Raw genomic sequence first — 23,615 nt, 5'->3', positions numbered from 1 at the left:
TTATTTTCCAAGTAATCTTTGTGGACTGTATCAAGTTTATTACGCTTAAACTTCACGAGTTCAAGACGATACGTGTTGATTTGTTCAGACAATTTGTCTAGCCACAGTGTTTGCGTATCTGCTTTTAGGGCGTCCAAATGCAATACTTCGAATGTGGAGATTTTTTCTTTAATCTGTGTAAATTCCTTGGTGGCTTCAGAAATTACCAGCAGAATTAGGTCCAGGCTGCATTTGTTCAGTATCGCAACCCACTTTCTACAGAAATCAGGGTTGTTCTTTCCTATTGTTGGAGAATTGCGTATCCTGAACCCCCTGGAAATGTGTCCTGATCTGTGGTAGTCTGATAAGGTGACTCCGTGTAGGTAATAGTCTACCTCTTTTTTCCGCAATCTCAGTAGTTTGGTGAAAAGATTCTCAGTGGGCTCCTGTCCTCCCTTTTGAATGAGATTATCTTTAAATCTGATCGTGTCGGCATCTGCGTCAGAAAAGGTCAAAAGTTCTCTTACAGGCAGGGTTACAATTCTGAGTCCTGCTGTATCCTGTGACATTCTTTGTGCAGACCATCAAATACAAGTATCGGTATTCCAGTACGGAAAATGGAGCTTAATGTGGATGAGGAATGGGTGCCAATTAAATGAGAATGAATGAAGTTCGCCAGAGCTGTATCCAGCTTACAAACTATCAGTCCTGTATATGCACTTGTAGGTAATGGCACTCCAACCAGGCTCGTATATATCAGCTTGCCCGGGTGCTGAGCTAGGAGAAAACTCCCATATGGAACAATGCGGCAGGGTGTCAGCACTCACAGGTCTCTCAGCTACGGAAAAACAATACGCAGACACGGCGGTCTTACAGTTAAGCAACGTTTCGTGCTTTATTGCACGTCCTCAGGCTCACAAAACAGAAATACATTGACTCACCTAAATAACCCCCATCACCGTGCTGCGGGATTGCTGGCTGCCGTCCTCCATCCGGTCATGACTGACGTCACTGCTATGCGACGCGCTCCAGCCGGAGCGCACGGACTTCAGGATAGGTAACCAGGCAACCCCTATAAACAAAGAAGTGAAAAACACATATTTGTAAAAGATACATGCAATGAATGTCTGCTCGATACATATAAATACACTGTATGGTGCAAGTCGCTACATATGTAGCGACTTGCACCAGTGTATTTATATGCCGATGCCTACATTATGTTGACCATTGCAGCTGTGCAGGCATTGGTTATAGATAGATCTATCTGTGGGGTCTGAGTAGCCATTGTTGCTTGCTGATAGTTGCCTGTTACAATAAAATATATATTTTATTGTGACAAGATGTGTGTGATGCCTTGTGCGCCGCCCTGCTGACAGAGAAGCAGACAGAAGAAACAGAAGTAGGTGCTTGTGGGCTGCAGGTGGTTGGAGACACTGGGTGTAGGGGACAGGGGAGACACTTGCCAGACTAAGTGGCTGGAAAGATAAGAGGGCTGGGTGGGGAGACAATGGGTGGCTGGGGAAACAGACTGAGGCTAGCTGAGGATGTGGGCACTACTATCTACTGTTGGACCATAACATTACTCAGGCAATGCTTGCTATGCTAAGCATGAGAAGGTGCAAGTGCAAAGTGCATCTGAATGGATGTGTAATAGTTTTTGTGCACATGGGCAATACATAAAAGGTGCATTTTGCTTAACAAAAATATGCTTATGCCCAATACTACATTATGACTGTTTGTATCCTCAAGGTCTTAGAGACAACATGATAAATAGTCACTGCTGGGGGCCATGTCAGGTGCAGTAAGATAACACAAAACTAGTTTTTCTGGTATTCCACAATAGTGGAATGTATATAAGTAGGGAGGAATCCATGTTGATAGAATCTAGCACGGACGATGTTCTCCAGCCGCAGTGTCTCATTGCAACGACTCCAATCAAGTCATCTAATAAAGGTATAGTATGCGCTCCAGACAGACACCTCAATGCATCCTGCATCTACTGGGCTATAGTACAGTATTCCTAGGCAGCCAGCACACAACTCCTACTCTCTGCTGCCTTGTTACATGGGGTCTAATTCAGAACTTATCTTAGGGCAAATATGTTCTCAATATGGGCAAAACCATGTGCACTGCAGGTGGGGCAGATGTAACATGTGCAGGGAGAGTTAGATTTGGGTGGGATGTGTTCAAACTGATATCTACATTAAATTGCAGTGTAAGAATAAAGCAGCCAGTATTTACCCTGCACAGACACAAAAAAATTCCCCCAAATCTAACTCTCTCTGCACATGTTACATTTACCCTACCTGCAGTGCCCATGGTTTTGCCCATTATGAAACAAATGTGTCCTGCATTCCAGTCTGAATTAGGCCCATACTGCAGATACTTTGGTCCTTATTCAGATCTGATCGCAGCATAAATTTGTTTTCAAAATGGCCAAATCCATGTGCACTGCAGGTGGGGCAGATGTAACATGTGTAGAGAGAGTTAGATTTGTGTGAGTTATTTTGTTTCTGTGCAGGGTAAATACTGGCTGCATTATTTTTACACTGCAATTTAGATTTCAGTTTCAACACACCCCACCCAAATGTAACTCTCTCTCTCTGCACATGTTACATCTGCCCCACCTGCAGTGCACATGGTTTTGCCCAATTTGAGAACAAATTTGTACTGCAATCAGATCTGAATAAGGGCCTTTGTTCTTGATATTGATACATATTGAATGGTTAAATTATTTACCCACAATTATTGTCCACCATAAATGTATTTTTTTTTTTTTACACAAAAATTATTAATAAACTATGGATTTTTAAACCTGTCAATTATATTGTGTAGAGTTTGGAACAAATGGAATATTACCATGCCACATTAATTAAGTCTTATATTGTCATCACACAATTAAACCACACAATTAGTTCATTTGCTTCCACGTTCTGTTTCTACGATTATATGATTTCATTTATCCATTTTTGTAGAACTCGCATTCTATTTCCTGTCATATTGCAAATTTAACATTAATAGACCAAAGAAAAAAATAATTATGTATTGCTGTCTGATAGTAAACAAAGCATTTATTAATATATTATTTTATGTTTTATTTTTGTTCATCATTATTGCTGCAAATCACATCAAGATAAATACAATATGTATAATTAAAATAAGGTCTATTTACAAATTAGTCATATATCTATGTCTGTATTTTTCCAAATACAGTCCTTAGCGCACCATAACAGCACATGTTTTCTGTGTCTCCTTGAAGGAGCAGAGGTTGTTCATGGCATTACCATATTTTAAAATCTCCAGTTATGGTACTACAGGTTGAGTATCACTTATCCAAAATGCTCAGGACCAGAAACATTTTGGATAATGCATTTTTTCGTATTTCAAAATATTTTTATGTTTCAATTTATGTTGTATAAATGCATAAAACACATGAAATACACACAAACATATTTTATTTGTGCATGAAACAAGGTTTCAAAACATGAAACAAAGTTTGTGTACAACGATCTCAGAAACTGATACCCCTTTCACATTGCAGCTTTAACACGGTATATTGCCGTTTTTTTTTACTGTTTTAAAAAAGGGACAGCTGCAATGTGAAAGCTCCATTGTCAATTTACCGGTTACAGAATACCGGTATTTTGAAACGTGTTAAAAGCAGGATCCTACATGTTTTTGAGCCGTTTTCCCTACCGTCTGAACAGCTCAGAAACGGTATTTGCTACAAATGGTAACCACACATGAACCCCGCCCACGAGCAGGAAAAAAAACATTTAAAATGACATTGTATGGCTTTCTATAGGTACAAAAATGGTATTGAAACTGCAATATACCTTTACAACATGCAATATGAAAGGGGTTTAACTGGCTTTTGACCCTTTTTAAGACATGTTTACAAAAACGGGTTAAAAGCAGGTTTTTGCAATGTGAAACCAGCTTAACTGTAACAATGATCTAAAAGTGTAACTAGTTCTAAAGTGTTTAAAGCCCTACACACACTAGTGGAGGTAGTAACTATGGAGGTTATTCTGGTTGCGTCGGCCAAACGTACGTATGTTCCGTATCAGCGTACATTTCCTGTACGCGGCCGGTGAGCGAAAGTCCACCCACAAAACATCCGCATACGTGTTTGAGTGCAGTGTGGCTTGCAGGTAGTGAAATAATGGTTTGGACTTAATAGGCTGCAGCATTGCTTATTACATTCAGGTGTATGTGTTTGAGTAGTAATCAGCGTTAATTAGCAGACCCAGGCGTACGCTGTCATGCGGTATCTGTAGGGGTGGTCTGAGGTGGCGGTTGGCGGCCGCCTGTTTTGTGTCCGAAATGAACGGTGCTTTCGCCAATTGAGCGGTAGTAGCACTGTACATTTATTGTACACACCCCCGTGTACGCCCATGTTTACGCCCAGTTTCCCTCATTATTTCGGCCGCTCCCCTCAACACGCCCCTATGCCGCCCACAATGACCGTACTCTTGCGGACAGGTTTTTTCGCACGGAAAGACCCGTCCGTGAGCGTTGTGGAGTCGTCGCGCCTGCGCATTGCGGATGGTATGCATGCGCAGATCAAAACCCCGGGACGTACACGTACGGCCCAGCCGCACGAACCAGAATAAAGCCCTATGTGAAATGATATAACATAAAATGTAAGGAATGTAAGTTCACAGCTCAGTAAAAAGCCTGCAATATAAAAAGATAATGCTTGCCTTACATATAACAATGTCACTGACATTAAAGGATTCAATACCACAGTATATTTTGCTCTAATACTAGCACAACATAATAATATTAATAGTAACACAATAATCATTTTATGACATTATCATTGGATAATGACAGCTATCAGCTTGATTGCACTAACAAGGCCTGATTCTGAGCTGGGAGTCAAGCAAAAAGAACAAGTTACGATGATTTTACATCGCAAAATGAAGGTTCGGACAGGGACTTTGAAACGGTTCAGTCCCAGCACGAACCTGCATTTTGGGATGTTCACATAGTTCGCTGACATCATCCGGGGGTACGGTGGGGAGTCGGCGTGACATCGGGGGCGGGGGAGGAGGCAGCGCTGCTCCAAGCACTGCCTCCTCCATAGTGTAAATGGGAAACAGGTCGCTCGACCCGTTTAATCAAACTACCAAGCAACACAGCAACGAACCGGTAAGAACTCTGCTTTCTTACCGGTTCTTATTGTCGTGTTACTACCCATTTTCGGGACACGGTAACCCCTTTCACATCGCACTAATTACCGGGTCAAACAGGCTTGTACCCGGTAATTGGTTGCGATGTGAAAGGGGTATCACTGTGCAGATGGGGCAGATGTAATGTGTGCAGAGAGATGTGAGAGGGTTACAGTATGTCCAAGTTTAAATCTAAATTGCAGTGAAAAAATGAAGCTGTCCTGTGCTTGTGGCCTATATGTAGTCAGTATTATCCTGGCTGATGGATCCCAACCATGAGTATTAATGTTAGTTTTAGGGCTGGGCACTAGGGGAGGGATAGGGTTAGGATGCATGTTAGGGGAACTTTCATTGTTAGGCTGCGGGACGGAACAAAGTACTTATTTTTCTCTATGTTTAAACAAATTGGTGCAGCCCTGCTGAAGATTTTGTCAAGGAATGTATATTGTATTATGGTACATTGAGAATATGATTATAACATTGCAATTAGGGAGGGGACATAGAAGAGTTAGGCAGACCGTAATTAGGAGTGTGAGAGCTTTGTCATCGCACAAAGCAAAGTGCTCTAGGGTGGTACCACTGCTACCTCACAGCCCTTACTTCTGGCTAGTAGGGTCTGGAATGTCCCCCTGCAGTCAGAACTGCTGCACCTTGTGGTCCTCAGAGCATCCTCAAAGTATCAACATATGCAATAAACCACCGAAAGCCCATAGTGGCCCACAATGTGAATATAGCCAGTGCAATAAGTCTATTTTAGGACATAAATACAGTCAGTGCTGATGCTGCAGCACAAAGCACTTTATGGGTTTTTTTAGGTATATATTATACTAATAAATGTCAGGTGATAGTGGATCTGAGTTGAGGGACATAACCGATGAAGTCACCTCCAGGATCTCATTGCTGGATGTATTAATAAGAACCCATCCCTACGATGTGATGAGCTCATTGCGTTGCCAGGGTTACTGCATGCACAAGCCCTCAGCCCATTGACCACACATGCACCGCAGCCACCTTCAAAGAGGGTTCCAGGAGACCCTCTGCCAACTAGTAATGTGGTGGGTAACCTATTGGCTACAATGGAATACCTCCATCTTGAAGATGGCATTTGTGAAATTGATAAATCTGGCAGCATCGTGTCTTACATAGAAAGCCTATGAGGGATGCTGCTGCATACATTACATACATACATTTGGGCATAGTCACAATTTGCAGCTAACCCTCCAAAAGGGGAAATAGCTGCCAATATCGTTTGATAAAAGGGCCCCATAGGGAACTGTGGGGGCAGAAGTACAGGTGGCTTGTTTTTTTAATAAAAACCCCTACACATCATATGTTTTTTATATTTTATGCACTTACTATATTTTATGGTCTTTATAAGCAATATTTACTGAAGGGAACCATTAAAATACAACATGTGCATAGTTAAGTTTGGTAAACATGATGTGATTGGAATGTTGGAGCTACAAGGACTACTAGATAGTATCGTACATGGTGTGCTCTAATGGAGCTCTCGGCCTGGTGTCCTTGTGATGGATTTTTAGATTTTGGCTTTCAAGCAACAAGCAGCTTGGCCCTTTCCTATTGACTGTCATTTGTTTTGCAGGATGCTAATAACGAATGATAATCCTGGTGAATTTAATTTTAAATTAAATATATATTTATGTGCTTACAGCACATGAATAAAAATAGCATGCCCCTCCTCAGAATAAAATTCCTGATTTTTTGACACCAAATGTAAAAAACAAAACACTTTATTTTAAAAGTTCACATTCCACTTCACCATAAAAAGATAGCGATTGCTACTCGGTGAATCATGGCGAAAAAAACCTTGAAATGTATTCGCCATCTGGTCATTGAATAGGGTGATTCACCGTTTTAGTCAAAAATTCGCCTTACAGCACAAAATCGCCATAAAAACATGGCGAATCAGCCTCATTGAATACCGCCCTATGTATGTGCAGCGAATGGTCAGCAACTGTGGATGCACAGAGCATTTATTTGTAAGGTGAATGACAGGTAGTCCGTTTTGGAGGGAAGGAATGTGGGGACAACAGACAGGTATGTTGGGACTGTTTTATGGGCATTTCCTAGTCAACCTCTGCAAATGTGTTTGCAGCTGGAAGCCTGCTGTGCACAAGGAGATGGCGGAATCATTTTCCATTGCAAACAAATGGCCTTATTCTGGTTCACACTTAGAGGCAAATTTGTTCTAAAATGGACAAAACCATGTGCACTGCAGGTGGGGCAGATGTTACTTGTGCAGAGAGAATTAGATTTGGGTGGGGTTTTTCTTCAAAGTGAGATCTATATTGCAGTGTAAAAATAAAGCAGTCAGTGTTTTCCCTGCACAGAAACAAAATAACTCACCCAAATGTGACTCTCTCTGCACGTGTTACATCTGCCCTACCTGCAGTGCACATGGGGGTTTATTCTAGTTCATTCTTTCTGACAAAATCCTTCTTAGATGGACAAACCCATGTGCACTGCAGGGGGGCAGATGTAACATGTGCAGATAGAATTAGATTTGGGTGAGTTATTTTGTTTCTGTGCAGGGAAAATACTGACTGCTTTATTTTACACTGCAATATAGATCTCACTTTGAAGTAAAACCCCACCCAAATCTAATTCTCTCTGCACAAGTAACATCTGCCCCACCCGCAGTGCACATGGTTTTGTCCATCTAAGAAGGATTTTGTCAGAAAGAATGAACTAGAATAACCCCCATGGTTTTGTCCATTTGAGAAAGAATTTGCCTCTAAGTGTGAACCAAAATAAGGCCCAAAATTGCAACTGCATGTCCGTGCATCTCTAAATCTGGCCCATTCCTGCCTATTAAGATAATGATTTCGATTCTGCTTTACTCGCAAAATCAAACTCATTCTTTAATGGACAAAACCTTGTGCACTGTGCAGGGGGGGCTGGTGGTCATCAGATGTATCAAGTGCAGAGAGAGTTAGATTCTGATGTTATTTCTTGATGTGCAGGGTAAATACTGGCTGCTTTATTATATACACTGCCCAACCCAAATCTAAATCTCTCTGCACATGTTACATGTAGTGCACATGGTTTCGTCTGTTAAAGAGTGAATTTGCTTTTGGGAGTGTACCAGAACCATGGCCAATATACATGTTTAATTAACTGATTGTGTATGTGTATGGGAGCCGGAAATGTGTTTTGTGTCTTATTTGTGCACTGTGACATCCTCCATCTTCTCTTCCATCTGCTACCTCTTGACATGCTGAGAGCTGTGATTCTGTGGTAGCCATATTTGTTGGCCCTCCAAAGAGGTACTAGAGAGGCATACCTCCCAACTTTTGAAGTTGGGAGGTCGGGACGTTCGCGCCCGAAAAGGGGGCGCGGCCTTGAGAAAAGGGGCGTGTCCTCACGGGGTGACCGCACTCCGGCCACGCCCCCGTTTTCATGCGCACAGCGTCTATTCTCGGCAAGCTGGGGGGGCTCCCACCGCGGGACAACGGGGACGTTCCCGCGGTAAGCGTGACAGTTGGGAGGTATGGAGAGGAGGTACTGTAACTACCTGAAGTTTGATAGCTATTAACAATGACTATCAAATACATTCTTAAAATGTACTTAACTTGCTATTTAAAGAATTATTAATCAAATGAAAACTGAAAAAAAATACTTCTATGCAAAATTGCTGCTTTAAACCTTGTTTATACATGTGTCAGCAAAGAATATACAGAACAGTTCCTGGTTCTCTCTCTCTGGATAGGCCATTTATTACTTATGATCAGCCAATAAGGGGTCACACAAGTGCAATCTGCTATTTCAACTGCAATATTTATAAACCTGCATTTGTGCTGAGGCACCGCCAGACAGGACATTTCAAAGTATTATGATGCTTTACGGGACTTGTTGAAAAGAGTTCTCCTACAGTATTCCTTCATTTTCCCCTAATGACACCAGCTCACATATCTTGCTTTTTGCTTGTGGGAGAAAGTCAAGCGGCAATTTAGGTAGCCGGCACAGATGGAAGTCTTCTTTATCAAGATCTATATTCAGTGATGGGACATTAAACAGGAGACATATTGCCTGCATTTCTTGCTATAGCAGTTGCAGTTATAGCATATAATTTGTATTTCAGGTTGCAGGTTGGCTGCTGGAAATGACTAACATAAAACACTCCTATAAAAGTGTACATTATCCTCCTAGGTAATTAAGTATCTTGATTGAAGGTTCTATATCAGCATTCGGTACAGTGTGCTCATACTAAAGTTTGCTATTGACAGAAGAAGATTTTAGGAAGAATTTAGGAAGAATTTGAACAGAGTACAGCAAAAGAGTAAAATATTTTATTTATCATTTTCACTAACTAGGTATCAAAAATACCCGGTGGTTTACCTGCAGTTGACCTCTGTCATGTGCCTACTTCCCCATACTCCCTATTTGCACTTAATTGTAATTGTGTTAAAGAAAGGAATAGGCGTGTGTAGAACAGGGCCGGTGCAAGGCACCGGAGCGCCCCAGGCGAGTCGGGGTGGGGGCGCCCCGGTGCCGGGGGGGGGGGTACCTGTCCTGCGGCGCTGTGTATTTGTAAGCCTCTCCCCCCCCTCGCCTCTGCTCCGGCTGTCAGACTCCGGGCCGCCTGTCACTTTTAGCAGTGACGTCGGCGGCAGGCTGAGGGATGATCGCGGTGGCTTGGAAGGACTCGGGTGCCTGAGCGCTCCCGAGTCCTCCCGCGCCGACCATACCCGAGCCTGCCGCCGACGTCACTGTAAAATGAGTGACGGGCGGCGGGCGGCTAGCGGGCGGCAGGGGATCGTTGCCGCCGGACAAAAGGTCATGTTGGAGACAGGGGGGGGGGACAAGGTTTGTGGCGGGGGGTGGGCACTAGAGGTGCTGCGCCAGTGGTGCACACCTGGACACCACTGGCGCGCACCTATTGTATGTTAGTGGTTTGCCCGGAGATTTTCCGGGACAGCCCGCTGCGGCAGCGCAGCTGAGCCCAGAAAATCTCTGGGCATACCACTCAAGGGCTTAAATACACAGCGCCACAGGACAGCTACCCCCGCGGCACGGGGGAGGGGGAGCAAAATGCCGCCCTCCAGTGGCCGGCGCCCTAGGCAAATGCCTAGATTTGCCTAGTGGTGGCGCCGGCCCTGGTGTAGAAGCACGAATGATTGCTTGGGGTGTGTACTATTAGATAGGTAGGGTGACATTTAATAGGATGAGATATTTCACATTTTTTTAGTTAAAAATTGCAAAATTCGCACGTTTTGCCAAAATCGTCAATTTATTAAGGGCTGATTTGCGGTAAAAATTGCATTTTTTTTGAACACTTCAATTGCGATTTTTGTAGAACCAAAAATCGCAAAACAAATAGACCAAGTTCAACTTGTCGAGTTTGACAGAACCATGCACAGACCTGTGCAATCTGTGCATGATACACAAAAAAGTGTAAAAGTAAAAATGTGAAATTTGGCATGTGGGAGGAGTCGCGAATGTAAACAATCATTAGTGCTTCAACACAGCCACTGTGGCACAGTATAGACTGCTGAGAGCGACGCTCGTCGGTGGCACAGACACTACCATAAATGGCAGAGCGGATGGCCGCAGCAGGCACAGACAGAGACAGGACAGGTGGCCGAGTGGCCAACAGTGGCACATATACTGTAGTACAGTAGGCGGGCTCTACAGTGGCGCACTAGTATTTACTTCTGGGGTGGCTCAGATCGCCGGGGCCCATCACAGTTGTCCCTTCAGCCCCTTCTGTGGCCAGGCCATCTAGATAGACAGTCAATAGGTCTAACCCAAAAGGTCGACAGAGTCAAAAGGTCAAAATATCGGCCTTGTCAAAATGTTAACATGAAAATGGTAGACACAAGGTAGACAAGAGGTTTTTTTTTTTTTTGGTGTCAATGTTGACAACTGTTGAAGGGGTCATTTTCAAATACTAACTGCAGCAGGTAGGATCTGCAAAACAACCAAACGACCAGCGGGGAGGCGCATTGGATCAGAATTGGATCTAAAACATGCCAAAACATGCCCAATTTACATACAATCAGTTGAGATTGTAACGAAATTGGGGGAATTGAGGCCAAATCCTTCTGGTGTGTACCCAGCATTAGGTAATCTTGATAATTCAATACATGCATACTGTATGCATTATTCTGATCTGAAAATTCTGTTATGTAGTCTTCTATACACATTAATTGAATACTTTCTTATACTCCTGAGCAACAGACTGAAAAAGATCAATTCTGTTTTGTCATCGCCATGGTGATCTATGTAATGCGTTCCTACAGGGTATCATACTCTGTTAATCCATCAACACAAACTTTCACATAGCTCTTTGGTAAATACTGTGCAGGATCGTAGCACTGGTCATGGTGCAGCAGTAATGGTGAAATATGAAGTGTCAGGGAAATGTGTAAGTAAATAATTACTAGACAGATTGTTTAGCTCTCACTAGTGGACAAGTGAGGCAGTCGTTGTCATTCTCCTGAGATATTAGTCACAAAGCAGAACACAAAGGTTAATGATTCTACCGTGATCAGATGAGTCACGAGTGCAGTGATGATTGATCTGTAATACAGTCCCTGGTTTCTACTTCTTCAGCCCAATTTTCAGTTTGTATTATTAGACATTGTGTAATACAATGCCCCAGCAGCAAATCCTTCTGCACTATTTTATTATGCTCTTGCATCAGTTTGAAACTGATGGTCAGGCTTTGGCTCTAGAATGGGATATTCCTTGGGAATTGAAGAGCTTATGATCTGGAGGTAGGGACAGAAAGGATGTATCAGTACCACACTGCATGGGAACAGAGACTGCACAGATAGGGAACATTTACATCATATTGCAGCACTTACCTCTGCGAAATGTCAGCATGTTACCATAGCTCCCAACTGTCCCACATATCGTGGGAACGTCCCGTTTTTTTTGGGATGTTCCTGCATCCCTCCCAGGGCTCGCAGTGTCCAGTGGCGGGGGGGGGAGGGGGAGTTGGGAGTTCCCCCCCTGTCATCTGCGAATAGATTATATTCCTGCAGCCAGAGGTGTTGCTGGGCATGCCCCACAGCTGCAAAATAGGCACCCCCCCCCCCAATATAGGCACGCCCTCCCCCCCAAATTGCATGTGCACTGTCCTGCCTCTCAGGGACCATATGTTGGAAAGGTATGTGTTACAATTACACTGACTGACGCACCTTAGAATAATTACCTATATCCAGCTATTTAACTTTTTATCGCTCAAAATTCCAAAGATAGGTAAAGATTCAGGTCCATTTTCTTATTTGAAAAATCCTGTTCTCTGTGTTAATTGCTATGAGTGTGACTGTGTACTGCTTTCTATGAACAAAAGGGGTTATTCTGGTTGATTGGCAAGGCTGCAAATTCACAGCCTTGCGAGTCCCCCAGACGTCACCTACCGAATTCTGGTACACCTTTCCCCCCCCCCCCCTCCCCCTGTTCAACATAAACATCCATTCACAGGCTATGGGGAAATATCCACATCATTCGATGGTCGCCAACCATCGATTGATGGGGTGAGTACACACTAAAGTGACTCTCAGGTCACCTTAGATATGCGTGCACATTCACTAGGAAGGGGGCGGGTAGCTGACATCCGGTGATATCAGCTGCCTTTCCCCGGCACCCACGTCACGGGGCAATCACCATGGGAATGCCCAGCGTTTCCATGGGCGTGACTATCCGCCGCCGCCTCATGCCCACAATCATGGACGCACGCACCCTGCGTATGTACATGCGCAGAAATGCACCGGCACATGTGCATACGCACAAAATCGGTCCCCCGTGCGATGACACTGGGGGATGCAAATTAATTAGAATAACCCCCACAGTATTTTATACCGTCCCATATCGTCCATCATTACATGTCCATGTCTGTGACACATACTGTACATAATCAAGGTGGCTTAATATAAGCAATGTCTTCAACATGATAGAGGTTTTTGTGCTCAGACATCATTTGCTGTTCATGTACTGTGTGAGTTGTGTATAATCAGTACAGCGGTGTGCGAGCATTTCACATTCAGGAGAATTATTGGAATAGCGATCTCACAGCTTGGAGATGTTGCTTTGGTGTGTGCACCGCTGATATTTGGCACCGTCTGAATGACAGAAAGGACAAGTCATTGTATACCAGTGGGTTAGCTTATTGTGTAACATATATTTGTATTTACGGGGTTTATTCAGACATGGTTGCTGCAATACAAACTTGCATATCCCTGCGATCAGATATCTGCTGCCCTGCCAGAGTGAAAACCCGCCATGTGTATGGCTTGCGACAATCACACTGATTGGATTATAGCTGCAAATCCATTTACAACTCACTCACCATTCAAATGATTTTTCTAGTGTGTGCAACTTGTGTGCAACCCAGAACCTACTCAGCGTGTGCGACAGAAACAGGTTGATCGAAACGGGATTGACGTCACTCCCCTGTTAATAGTCTTCCGAATGGCTTGCCCTTAAAAAAGACGCTGGATTTTAGTGCATGATGGCCTCTGGTTCCTGACAGGAGAGAGAGACAGAAGCACATGATCACACCAGCCTTCTTATCTGTGCTGATGTGCACTTATAGTGTTCTGCTGCTGCTGCAAGTGAAGTGACCGCTAATGCTTATGGCGTGGGTAATGGTAAATGGAAGAGGGTGATGGGGATGGAAGAGGAGGCGATGGGTGGTTCCTTAATGAGCCCCCCAGAGACACATACCATAAAGTTCCCCTTATGCTACCTTTTTAGTGTTTTTTGGAACTGCGCCTCCTGGTGCCCCCGGATGAACCTCCCCCCACCCCTTCCATTCTGCAAGCGGGGAAACACTGTGAGATTTTGGCTAACTTTCTGGGGTAAATTTACTGAGATTGAATGGATACGAATGCACATATTCACACCTATTCCATCTAAAATACGGCTGTAAAATTAGCATCAGCTCATTTACTATCAGCTGAATTCTGCTGATTTGCGAAATTAATATCTGGCAAGCTCTGATGAATTCTGGTGTATGAATAAATACACAATCGATAGAACTTGGCCGTATATGGCCATGATTTCTGTGGTGGTATACTCATTTACTAACATTCGTACTACTGAATTTCAGCACATAGACCCCAAAAAAGTGTACTGCACCCCCTCACGTGACTTCTTTAGCTTGCCATTCTTTGGTCAAGATTGCGCGTTGCCTTTAGCACACATTACTGTTTCCAGTCAGAGTCCACGTGAATGGTAAAATATGAAAAAGTAAAAAAAAAATAAAAAGCATTAAAAAAATGCCAACATTTTCATGTGTCGACAATTTAACCATGTCGACCGTATGGTGCCAGCCTATTGACTGTCGACCCCCTCGTCTAGATACCTTGGTGAAGATCCTGATAATCATTGTAGTTTGGTTTCCATTTGCTGAATTCAATGTGACTCATCATGTCTTCTGATCTCTGCAGCATGAATCCATTACAAGAAGTATTACACAATGTTTGCTCCTTAGTTCACGGTCTCTCTTGACATCATTCAGTCGCTTGTACTGCAAATTCATTATATTATTGTAATATAAAGTCTCAGCACACATAAAGGTTCCATACACTGTAAGTACTTTTACCAGCTATGATAACCCATTATGAATGAAATGTTACCATTATTTTTGTCCCTGTCGTTGTAGGGAAAGGACATACTTGACAATCAGAGAAAGCTCTCCATGCAATTAGTTATAGTAAAACAATAGGTACTTGTTTCCTAGCACGGCACCCAATATTTTGATCGTAGTACATCTTATACAATCGCATTGCATGCAATATAGCGGCATGCGATGTGATGCAATTCAATTTTTAATTGTACAAGCACCCTGATGGGTGCTTTCAATGTTAAATGCACCCCCATTGGCAACGCCACCCCTACTATCAACGCCAACCCGAAGCGGGGCGAGTGCAGCCAGTCCGCAAGGGGCGGCGGTATGTGTCCTCTGACCTTTTCATGCCATCACTATCCACGTCGGCGTGGAATTGATTATAGATAGTGTGGCAAGCGCAGCGAGCCACCGAGCCCGAAGCGTGGCGAGGGGACGCGGATTACTTTACATGTATTCCGCGTCCCCACGCAGGGCTCGCTGTGCTTCGGGCTCCTATTCCGCGTGCGCTCGCCACGCTTCGGTCACTATCTAAAATCAACTCCACGCCGACGTGGATAGTAGGGGTTTAGGAAAGGTCGGAGGACGCGTACCGCCGCCCCTCACGGGCTCGCTGTGCTTGCCACGCTTCGGGTTGGAGTTGATCGTGGGGGTGGCATTGACCAAGGGGGTGCTTGTACAATTAAAAATTGCATGCTATATTTCATTGTACAAGCACTCCTGTTCATTTAACATGAATATCGCATCGCACACATCGCACACCACTTAGTATGGTATGCGATGGGCGCCGTGCTAGGAAACAAGTACCAAACATTCTATAAAGATGAAATGATTTTACAATTACTGTACAGATTGCTAAATAAATAACCTTAAACAGAGAGACCTCCACCCAAAACTTGATTAACAGCAAGGTGATCTATTTCAGATCAGATACCTCTTCATATTTTTCACACACTCCATCTCTTTAACAGGCCAAAGTACATTTATCACCTGTTAATGACTTCTCCCAAAAGCTCCCTTTATAATGTCATATTCATTAATCATCATGGGAAGATGTTCGGCTAATGGTCAATATGGGCAGGAGGGTGTTCTGGATGGATATAGGGAAGTGAGCATAACCTTTGCAAAAATGTTTTTCACTTTGTTCATATTTATACTCTAAATTGTTCAATGTATAGGGTCCTATTCTTATTAAAGAGGTTTCAGTACCAAAGCCCCCACTGGGTCAATAATGTTTAGAAAATCAAGATGATATATTGTACACAAATACTGATGCTGTGACATGTATACTGTAGTTCACTGTGGTTCAGCAAGAGACAATAGGCTCAATTCAATTAGGTACAACAGTCCTCGAGTACAGAGGTATGATCGGGCTGTGAGCATGAATTCTGATGCCGAAGCTTCTGATGCACTTAGGCGCCGATTCCATGGGTGCTCAGGGGCCCGAGCGCCCATGGAAAATGATAAGCACCCATGGGCCACGGCTGGAGCTCACCCGCTGCTCGCCGCCAACCTGTGCTAGTGAGTCTGAAAACACTATTGGCGGAACTGCTGGGCAGTCAGCAGCGGGGTCCCTGCAGCAGATGGGAAGTCAGCGGCAGGCTCCCTGCATCGGATGGGAAGGCAGCGGCGAGGTCTCTGTGGCCGATAGGAACTAGTAGCGATATTGCCATCCACTGCAAGGACCCCACTGCTGACTGCCCATCCGCTGCAGGGACCCTGCTGCGGCTCTGCCCGGATCCCTGTCTGCCTCTGTCTCGGACTGGGGGCCCATTGCAGGGCCACACCCCTTCTCTAGAGGACATGCCCCCTTGAGCACCCACCAGCAAAAACATAAATCAGCTCCCCTGCTGTTGCAGGCATGTGTACGCCATGCAACTACCACGCAACTCCCCTGCTTCTAACTGAACTGACCCCATAGTGGTAACAGACTTACATAGTTCCTACTTTTGCAAAGGTCCCCTTAATCCTTTGTACAATGGCCCTTATTCAGACCATATCGCAGTACAAATTTGTTCTCAAAATGGGCAAAACCATGTGCAATGCAGGTGGGGCAGATGTAACATGTATAGAGAGAGTTATAGTGTGTACACACGGTCCGATTTCCTTTCCGATGTTGACGATATAGTCAACATTGGATCAGCATCGGATTGGAATCGGATGCAGATCGCAAGGGTTTTAACCCTTGCGATCCCGATCCGATCCCGATGCGCGTTCACGTTTGGGAAGCCAGAAAGTCTTGGCTGCCTTGTCTATATAGTGCAGATCTGCACTATATAGTCAAGATTGGATGCAAATCGGATGTGCCTTAAGATCCTATCCACGATCCAATCTGATCGGATCGTGGATAGGATCTTAAGGCACATCTGACCGTGTGTACACACCTCTAGATTTGTGTGAGTTATTTTGTTTCTGTGCAGGGTAAATACTGGCTGCATTATTTTTACACTGCAATTTAGAGTTCAGTTTCAACACACCCCACCCAAATTTAACTCTCTCTGCACCTTTACATCTGCCCCACCTGCAGTGCACATGGTTTCGCCCATTTTGAGAACAAATTTGTACTGTGATCAGATCTAAATAAGGGCCAATGAGTGCACATCAACACAAATAAGAAGGCCCTGTGTGATCATGTGCTTCTATGCCTTGGGGAGTGATAAAGTGGATGGTGATAAAGTACCAACCAATCAGCTTCCTGTAACATCGCTGTTATTAGCTGATTGGCTGGTACTTTGTCTACAGTTTTTACATATCATTTTCTAGACTGCACTTGATAAATGTTAGTTATACTACTTTCAGAGCAACACGGCAATGCGGTCTGAAAGTTCCGACACAGCATATTGCCGAGTCGGTGATGTCACAGGGGGGCGGAGCTGGGCGGCGGCACGTCATCGGGGGCTCGGGAGGAGGCAGTACTTGGAGCTGACAGTGCTGCCTCCTCCATACTGTGAACGGGACACGGGTCGCTCGACCCAGGCACCCGTTCACACTGCACTTGACACGGGTCATAGCCGTGTTCAACCCTGGTCATTACCAGGGTTGAACACCCGTGTTGCTTGACCCGTGGTGGCCTTTTCAGACCGTACCTTGACCCGTGTTGGGGCCGCAAGAACACGGCAATAACCCGGGTCTAGAGTGCGGTCTGAAAGCGGTATTAGATGCTGATTGGTTGCTAGTCATAGCCGTGTTCAACCCTGGTCATTACCAGGGTTGAACACCCGTGTTGCTTGACCCGTGGTGGCCTTTTCAGACCGTACCTTGACCCGTGTTGGGGCCGCAAGAACACGGCAATAACCCGGGTCTAGAGTGCGGTCTGAAAGCGGTATTAGATGCTGATTGGTTGCTAGTGGAGGGGAGCTTCTTCAGGAGGCTCTATCTCTTCCTCAGTGTCCATCCCAAACTCTCAGCTGCTACAAAGATCACTGCTTACCGAGTGCTGAAACGCGCCCCGCCGAACGCCCTCCCGCCTCCCACCGCCGAATCTCCTCAGTACCATGCATGCCTCTGCTAGCAGGAGACATCATTCAATGGTCATGGATCAACAAATGATTTCTCCTGCCTACAGAAATAAATATTTCCTCCGCAAATCGTGGGCGCTGACGACTTGTGATGTTTTCATGGGGACTCCCATAAAACACTGTGTGATCCCCGTTTCTATCCCCGTTCGCCCCCCCCCCCGACCCTCCCTCCCAACAAGGAACGGCCCGGTGAGTGTGTAACTCACTGAAGCCATTCATAGCCGGGGTCTGCACATGCAAATCTGCGCTTGAGCATAAACAGACCCCCCCAACATTGGAACAGGGCTGAATTCGTCCCCTTACGAATGATTGTGAATCAGGGCCACTGTTCGTATTGTACAAACTGGTGCTGAAATAATGTTTATTTTATTTTTTTATTAACATGTAAACCTTACGTGTTGGTTTATCACAATGTTTATAGTATGGGTTAAACCAAAAAGCACTCATAAAGATTAGACTGTTCATGTTCCTTTCCCTCTCTGGACTAATACAGTGTTGCTAGCAAACACCTGCATTCTTTCTCCAACCCTAGTCCTTTATATCTACAGTATATAAAGTGCGACTTGTCTCTTGGCTCCTGATGGCTTTGTTAATAAGTGCCCTCAGGAAAGTTCCTTTCAGTGGCTCACATCCCTGGTTGCGTTAGATGTAAGAACATTGTGTGCATTTGCTGGATAAGCAGCCTCTTCAGTCTCTCAAAGCTTTGCAGGTGCTCACTATACGCTCTTAGACCCGTCACAACAACAACCACTATTACAAACTTGACACCTCTCTGTTCTCTATCTCTTTGTATATACAGTAAGGCTGAGATGAAGAAGTCTTTATGCAAAACATCAATTAAACCTATTTTACCCTCTCTAGGATTTCCCTCCAGTATTATATTTAATGCCAGAGATATCTGCAGAACTTTTATTTTAAAGCTTCATGCACATTTGTATCACTGCTTCCTTGGGAAAAAAAAGTATGTAAATTTACATTTAAAACAAATTAAACTTTTTATTTCATTCCTCAGTCTCAGGGCTGACACCAGGAATTTTGGGGCCCAGGGCTGATTTCCAGGCCAGTCACCCCCCCCCCCTTCGGGCACTCTGGATGAGCCGTCAGTGCGGGAGGTACACACTAACGAGCTGTTAGTGTGTAAGGTAGCGCGTGGACACCCATATCCTACCCCTCATCACCGCCCGACTCAGCAGGTCCCGAAGCACAGCCTGGCTTCTTCAATGCAGGATGCCGGCGGCCAATTAAAATGCAGCACCGGTGGGTGAGCCAATCAGAGCTCATGTACCGGCAACCGCTCTGATTGGCTAACAGTACAAAAGCAGGTGCAGCATTTTAATTGGCTACCGGCTTCCTGCATTTAAGAAGCCAGGCTGTGCTTCGAGACCTGCTGGGGACCGAGCGCAGCGCAGGCAGCACGCAGTAGAGGGTTGCTGTGGGCAACATGAGCTGCCTGGGCTCATCCTAAGTCCAGGGCCTGGGACAGCTGTACCCACAGCACCCCCCTGTCGGCGGCCCTGCTCATTCTATTTAGCGGATGACTATAATGTTTAGCAGGAACATTATATAGGGCCAAATGTAATAGGGTGAGAGTTTCAGAAAGTGAGAGATTTTGGGAGAGTTTTCCCTTGTTTTTTAAAGCAGCAATCAATTACATGGCAAAATCAACCTGGTTTTGCATTGTAATTAGTGATGAGCGGGTCCGGATCTCCGAGATCCGGATCCGCACGGACGTCCTGAATCCGAATCCGGATCCAGGACGTCCGCGGACTCCCGCGCAGGCCCGGAGCCGAAATCGAGGCCCGACGTCACATTGGTGACGTCGGATTCTCGCGAGATCCGGATTACATAAAAGCCGGGACCCGCCGCCATCTTCATTCTGTGGGGCGACGCAGAGCAGGCAGCAGTGCTGCCAGAGAGGGGGGTTTTATTTATTGCTCCGTGAGGGGGGTTTGCTGGAGCGTTGTGTGTGTCACTGTGCTGCTTGCTGCTAAAGAGCTGCAAGTACAGAGGGGGTTTAATCATTTTTATTGTGCTGCTGGAGAGTGATTTTTTTTTCTATATTGCTGTAGCCTGCTCATCTGTAATTTGTGTCACTGCTGCTGCTACAGAATACTACAGACAGAGGGGGGTTTATTGTACTGCCGCAGAGGGGGTTTTCTTTCTATATTGCTATAGCCTGCTCATCTCTAATTGTGTCACTGCTGCTGCTAGCCTGCTACAGAATACTACAGACAGAAGGGGGTTTAATAATTTTTATTGTGCTGCCAGAGAGGGTTTTTGTGCTGCCTGGCTACCTGTTATATGGTTGTAAACACCTACCAGGCAGTCACCTCTGTTGTTGCCAGTGCCACTACCTTGTACCTACCTCTCAGAGTATATAAAAAAAAAAAAAAAAAAATTAAAAATATATAAAAATATAAAAAAAAAAAATTAAGTTGTTGTTGTTGCTGACACCACTGGCTGCCGTTAGATATCGCAGACTCAGTAATTAAATTTTTAACTGTGGTTTGCTGACGCCACTTGTTGTGTTACCTACCAGTGTATCCACTTTTGTATCTTGCTGCTGTTGTCACTGGCTAGTGACAACAACCAGCTGATATCTGGGTATCCAGTTTGCTGCCACCGCTGCCGTTACATATATCGCAGTAAATAACTCCGGTTTGCTGACGCCACTTGTTGTGTTACCTACCAGTGTATCCACAAAATAAATATTGTATATTGCTGCTGTTGTCACTGGCTAGTGACAACCAGCTGATATCTGGGTATCCAGTTTGCTGCCACCGCTGCCGTTACATATATCGCAGTAAATAACTCCGGTTTGCTGACGCCACTTGTTGTGTTACCTACCAGTGTAACTATCCACAAAATAAATATTGTATCTTGCTGCTGTTGTCACTGGCTAGTGACAACCAGCTGATATCTGGGTATCCAGTTTGCTGCCACCGCTGCCGTTACATATATCGCAGTAAATAACTCCGGTTTGCTGACGCCACTTGTTGTGTTACCTACCAGTGTAACTATCCACAAAATAAATATTGTATCTTGCTGCTGTTGTCACTGGCTAGTGACAACCAGCTGATATCTGGGTATCCAGTTTGCTGCCACTGCTGCCGTTACATATATCGCAGTAAATAACTCCGGTTTGCTGACGCCACTTGTTGTGTTACCTACCAGTGTAACTATCCACAAAATAAATATTGTATCTTGCTGCTGTTGTCACTGGCTAGTGACAACAACCAGCTGATATCTGGGTATCCAGTTTGCTGCCACTGCTGCCGTTACATATATCGCAGTAAATAACTCCGGTTTGCTGACGCCACTTGTTGTGTTACCTACCAGTGTAACTATCCACAAAATAAATATTGTATCTTGCTGCTGTTGTCACTGGCTAGTGACAACCAGCTGATATCTGGGTATCCAGTTTGCTGCCACCGCTGCCGTTACATATATCGCAGTAAATAACTCCGGTTTGCTGACGCCACCTGTTGTGTTACCTACCAGTGTAACTATCCACAAAATAAATATTGTATCTTGCTGCTGTTGTCACTGGCTAGTGACAACAACCAGCTGATATCTGGGTATCCAGTTTGCTGCCACCGCTGCCGTTACATATATCGCAGTAAATAACTCCGGTTTGCTGACGCCACCTGTTGTGTTACCTACCAGTGTAACTATCCACAAAATAAATATTGTATCTTGCTGCTGTTGTCACTGGCTAGTGACAACAACCAGCTGATATCTGGGTATCCAGTTTGCTGCCACTGCTGCCGTTACATATATCGCAGTAAATAACTCCGGTTTGCTGACGCCACTTGTTGTGTTACCTACCAGTGTATCCACTTTTGTATCTTGCTGCTGTTGTCACTGGCTAGTGACAACAACCAGCTGATATCTGGGTATCCAGTTTGCTGCCACTGCTGCCGTTACATATATCGCAGTAAATAACTCCGGTTTGCTGACGCCACTTGTTGTGTTACCTACCAGTGTATCCACAAAATAAATATTGTATCTTGCTGCTGTTGTCACTGGCTAGTGACAACAACCAGCTGATATCTGGGTATCCAGTTTGCTGCCACCGCTGCCGTTACATATATCGCAGTAAATAACTCCGGTTTGCTGACGCCACTTGTTGTGTTACCTACCAGTGTAACTATCCACAAAATAAATATTGTATCTTGCTGCTGTTGTCACTGGCTAGTGACAACAACCAGCTGATATCTGGGTATCCAGTTTGCTGCCACTGCTGCCGTTACATATATCGCAGTAAATAACTCCGGTTTGCTGACGCCACTTGTTGTGTTACCTACCAGTGTATCCACTTTTGTATCTTGCTGCTGTTGTCACTGGCTAGTGACAACAACCAGCTGATATCTGGGTATCCAGTTTGCTGCCACTGCTGCCGTTACATATATCGCAGTAAATAACTCCGGTTTGCTGACGCCACTTGTTGTGTTACCTACCAGTGTATCCACAAAATAAATATTGTATCTTGCTGCTGTTGTCACTGGCTAGTGACAACAACCAGCTGATATCTGGGTATCCAGTTTGCTGCCACTGCTGCCGTTACATATATCGCAGTAAATAACTCCGGTTTGCTGACGCCACTTGTTGTGTTACCTACCAGTGTAACTATCCACAAAATAAATATTGTATCTTGCTGCTGTTGTCACTGGCTAGTGACAACAACCAGCTGATATCTGGGTATCCAGTTTGCTGCCACTGCTGCCGTTACATATATCGCAGTAAATAACTCCGGTTTGCTGACGCCACTTGTTGTGTTACCTACCAGTGTATCCACTTTTGTATCTTGCTGCTGTTGTCACTGGCTAGTGACAACAACCAGCTGATATCTGGGTATCCAGTTTGCTGCCACTGCTGCCGTTACATATATCGCAGTAAATAACTCCGGTTTGCTGACGCCACTTGTTGTGTTACCTACCAGTGTATCCACAAAATAAATATTGTATCTTGCTGCTGTTGTCACTGGCTAGTGACAACAACCAGCTGATAACTGGGTATCCAGTTTGCTGCCACCGCTGCCGTTACATATATCGCAGTAAATAACTCCGGTTTGCTGACGCCACTTGTTGTGTTACCTACCAGTGTAACTATCCACAAAATAAATATTGTATATTGCTGCTGTTGTCACTGGCTAGTGACAACAACCAGCTGATATCTCGGTATCCAGTTTGCTGCCACCGCTGCCTACCGTTAGATATCGCAGTACATAACTCTGGTTTGCTGACGCCACTTGTTGTGTTACTGATATATATCCACTTTTGTATCTTGCTGCTGTTGTCACTGGATAGTGACAACAACCAGCTGATATCTCGGTATCCAGTT

General features: G+C 44.7%; 1 protein-coding gene and 1 long non-coding RNA gene across 6 annotated transcripts in view; one reads left to right on the top strand and one right to left on the bottom strand.

The window, feature by feature from the left end:
* NOS1 (nitric oxide synthase 1) overlaps nucleotides 1-23,615 on the top strand; it is a 290,226-nt gene that overhangs the window by 93,885 nt on the left and 172,726 nt on the right. The window lies entirely within an intron of this gene.
* On the bottom strand, nucleotides 790-12,082 carry LOC146030942 (uncharacterized). The gene is made up of 3 exons (XR_014456428.1): nucleotides 11,987-12,082; nucleotides 11,663-11,890; nucleotides 790-1,051 (listed from the first exon to the last, which is right to left on the bottom strand). It is a non-coding gene; the product is annotated as an uncharacterized LOC146030942 (long non-coding RNA).

Source organism: Crinia signifera, chromosome 1 (genome assembly GCF_055691185.1).
Source record: "Crinia signifera chromosome 1, ASM5569118v1, whole genome shotgun sequence".
Lineage (NCBI taxonomy): Eukaryota > Metazoa > Chordata > Amphibia > Anura > Myobatrachidae > Crinia > Crinia signifera.
Note: the sequence above shows the minus strand (reverse complement) of the source record. Positions and strands in the feature narration are given on the sequence as shown.